Here is a 4,425-nt window from a genome sequence, read left to right on the forward strand (position 1 = left end):
TCTTTTTTTCTGCGCTGCTTCCACCTCGTTCATTTGCTGCAACATTCCACAATATAGTAAGTGATCAATTGCAGAAGAGGAAGCAATATTGATTTCTCTGCTGCTACTGGGAGACAGAACTGTCCCTAAAGCACAGAGGAGAACTTCCTTCTTAGGAACAAGGCTGGATTATCAACTAGGCAAACCAGACAATTGCCCCAAGGCCACAGAAATCCAGGGTCCCTTAAAGCTTGGGGTTTGTTTAGAAATTTGACTGATAAAGGTCTGAAGATGGGTGCTTTGTTACCTGTTCGCATGCTGCTAATTATTACTCCCTAGGAGGTTAATCCAACCAGGAAGCTGTTAAAAGCCATGCTCCAAAGAGTAGGAAATTGTTAACTGTCATAGACATTAATTAAACATACACATGGTGAAATGTGAGCATTCCTATGGAGGCCTAGTAGTAATGTTAAATGTTTTGACCTATCATTAGGCCCTGCAGTGGGCCATCATAAATCTTCTGAGCACTCTGACAGGCAAAACCATTCTCAAGCCCTGACCTAAAGTACTTTTAACCTGTAACTAAGCAAAGAAAAGATATTGGCTGCTTAACCAGGCCTTTTTTCTACATTGTACTCTATCTGCTTAGGCTACATTATAATGGCTGGCCCAATTGGCTTGATAGGCAGTTTAATCTAAATGCTGGGACAGCCTGTAGCATAGGCCACATAGGCAGTCGCATAGGTCGCCAAATGAGGGGGATGTGTTTTGTTTTTTTTTAACCTACAGGTGTGTTTGTATACAGCTTTTGGAAATATGCACTGGTAACCTTTGTTAAACATTTTTCTCTATTTTAGCCCTATTGACTTGCATTGACTGGAAATATAATTTTTGCTCTTTTGTGTGTGAATTCATATTTGAAATTCTTGGAATGGACGTACTATTGTTGCACTTTTTTAGGGGCTCCACTCTAAACCTACAGGGGCTCCGATCTAAAATCTCACCTGAGGCACCAACATAGTCAGGACCAGCCCTGTCTGAACACCATGGCCTATTCAGTTGTCCAGCCAACATGACTGTTTATCTAGTTCCACTAATACACCCTTAATAGCAACCCATCTGGTATCAGAAACTTTCCACACATGAATCCTGTCCCTTGACCCAGAGTAGGGATTTCTGGCACAACTTCACCTACTTCCAAGGCTCATGGAGAAGGAAAGAAGTCTGAAGGGATCGAGACTCCAGCAACAAACTACTTTGTTGTGTGTTGTGTTGGTTTCATAATAAATTCAAATTACTTATACTGCGAGTGTTGCTGGAGTCTTGACCCCTTGACCTGCCTTAGTAAAAGAAAAAATGGTTTGAATTTCAAGCTGAGTGTGAGTGTTAGAGAGTGCAGGCAAGTCTCTGGGGTCGTCAGGTGGGCCCCAACTCAACTTTGTTTGAGTTGTGTGTTCCAGTAGAGCCTACCACATGTTTACCTGCAGCTACACACTCAACAGTCCTCCAAAGGAAGTGAACACTGTTTGACTAATGTCTGAGACACATGCTACCTCTGCTAGCAAAAAGCCGAACCTTGCCAGTCATCAAAGTACTCTTACCATCAAACAATGGAGACTTATAATAGCCAACATCACCAGGCACATATAAGCCAGTCACCAGACTTTGTACAGTCATGAACATGCCAAGCTTTGACATGTCTTTGGCATGTAACTAATGAAGCTAAGTTAACCAGCCTTACTAATTAACATGCTAAACTAACTAGCATGTTGTCAGTGCTGGTTGATTACACTAAAAAGGAAATTGTAGCACCACAGCAGAATTCCTGGGTTATATGAAACATTGTGGGGTTATAACAATTAAGAGAAGAAATGATTGATTGGTGGATTTTTTCTGAAAAGGTCAATTACATTGTAACCCCTTCATACTTCTTCATTGAATCCTTTGTTGCTGTTTTGGGCTTAAAATTGGCAATATTAAATTGCAAAATGAGCGATTGCTTAATTGATTTGGTAATGTCACTTAAACCAACAGAGACCATGACATTTCAGTGCTTCACCCACAAGTAATTACTATGATAGTACTATGTGGTACTATGGTGTATGGTTGAAATACTGCACATCAAAACATATTTGCATTAAGCACAGTTCTTGTATCTTGAGTATTGCCTCGATAATAGTTAGTGAAGTGGGTTTAAATTCAAATTACTGTACAGTGTTGAAGTCTGCCTTGAAACCAATGGCAATTATGGGGATGAGGCACATGGACTAATGAATTTATTTGGCTTTTTTCAGATTTTGGAAGACATGAATGTTGAGAAAAAAATCCAATGCCTTATTGACCATATCAAAGTTAAAAGAGTTAAGTCTTTTTTCCACAGTTGGGTGCACTGAGTAACAGGACCTTGTCACTATTAGAGCTTTCATAGTAAAAGCAGCTCTTTGGATTTGAAAAACTGAATGGCAGAAAGCCTGGTTGGCTGAATGCAATTTCCCAAGAAATTTTCATCCAACCACACACAAGACATACAAGGGGCGAAGGCTAATAAGTAGTCATTTCTTTCTCCAGAAGGGGTCAATTTTTGGCCTCTTAACAACAGCTCAATAACAGCTCTGACACAATACATTTGCTCTTGCATGTTCAGTGGCAGCAGCACTAGTAGCACATAAAGGACGGAGTCTTTCAATAATGACACCTGTTTAGAGGCCTATGAAAAAAAAATGCAACACAATCAGAGTGGATGTGGTCAAAAATACCATCTTGCAAATCATAGGCTAGAGGTTTGGTTCAGCTGATGGGATAAGAGGAGGAAGAGTGAAAGGACATTGCAAAGCTCTGCTGCCCTCTCTTGGCTGCAAATGCAAAGCAAAGAGACAAAAGTGTTCGATTATGAGTTGGAAAATTCACAAGATAGTGGAGTAGAAATGCACAGATCAAGATGTTATAATAATCGCTACTACTGGACTGTGCTGTAATACCTACTGTGTGTGTCTCATTGTGTGTGTGTTCCTGCAGAAAATTATCTCTATGATACCTCTAGGTATGCAGACGAACTTCAAAGCTCGCTGTGAAATGTATCTCTGATGTGACATTAAGTGGATTTTTATGCTCGGAATGAACTTTGATGAAATGTTCCCTCTGGTAAAAGAGGAACAAGGGATGTCTTTGGTGCTGCTTAGCCTGAGAATAAAGAAAAAATAAACCAGGACCATGTATATCTTGGCATTGTTATCTTCAAAGTGTCCCACCGTATTGAATTGTGTTTCATTTTTGTTTCATCATGAGCAGTCTTAAAAGAAATGATTTACCCTGATACTGTTCTGACACTGGCTTGGCCAACTCATTTTTTGTCAAAAGATCTTTCAGAGGTGCGCACAGTCATCTTCCACAGGTAAGGTTGGAAATCATGGAACATACAGTACATTAAATCAGTCTGTTCTGCATAAACAAATTACCACTAGTGATTACAGGTAAGTCATAAACTATGACAAGAGTTACCCGGAATCTCATTTTTATAACATTTGTATAACAGTAAATCCCCCTGTCATTAAAGTGAACTGCCACTCTTAAAGGAGACGTTCACAATTTTTCAAGTCTGTCTTAAAACAATAGTCACTTGCTCAAATTAATATTTACACGTTTTTCCAACTGCAGTCATTCCTTCTTTTCATTCCGGCCGTTAACATATCCCTTCATAATGCACTTACTGTGTAAGTGATGGAGGACAAAATCCAAGGCCCTCTTTTCATGCAAAAATGTATTTAAAAGTTTATTTGAAGCTAATATGAAGCTTCAGCTGAGTGAGCATAGAGGCATGAACTGCTGTCTGGCAGCAGTAGGTTTTTTGAGTCGTCAAGGTCTGAGATTCCTTCTGAGAACCTTTTTTTATCAGGGTAAGTTACCATGGATGTACTTTTCCCGCAGTGCCTTCCCAAAGTTACATAATTTCACTTCTGGAAACAGTCCAGTATCTACAGTCTTATGGGGCAGTTTAAAGGAACAGTTTGACATTTTGGGAAATACACGTTTGTGTTTTCTGATTGAGAGTCAGATGAGAAGATTAAAACCACTATTAGACATTAGCATGGTATCGATCTTGTTATTTAACTCTATAAAGCAAATAAAGAGCTTCCGGGTTCTGTTAACCTTTCTTAGCAGCATGTCGTTTGGTTCTATGGTGTCAAATTATCTAAATTATGAACCCAAATTGGTACCGTAAATGAAAACAATGATTGAAAAACAAGAAAACTGAAACTTGCAACCTGCAGTCATGTAATTATTTATCCTCTAATTATAGCATGAAATAGCTGATGTCCACTCTGCTTTTACCTTTTCCTCCTTTGTCTCACAGAGTTCACAGTTTTGTTTATGGTTCAGTTTTCAGTATTTTCCATCTGCCAGCCTAGCAGTATTCCTAATGTTATAACCTAAAGAACTGTATTGTTT

The sequence above is a fragment of the Thunnus albacares genome, chromosome 18, assembly GCF_914725855.1.
Source record: "Thunnus albacares chromosome 18, fThuAlb1.1, whole genome shotgun sequence".
NCBI classification, from domain to species: domain Eukaryota; kingdom Metazoa; phylum Chordata; class Actinopteri; order Scombriformes; family Scombridae; genus Thunnus; species Thunnus albacares.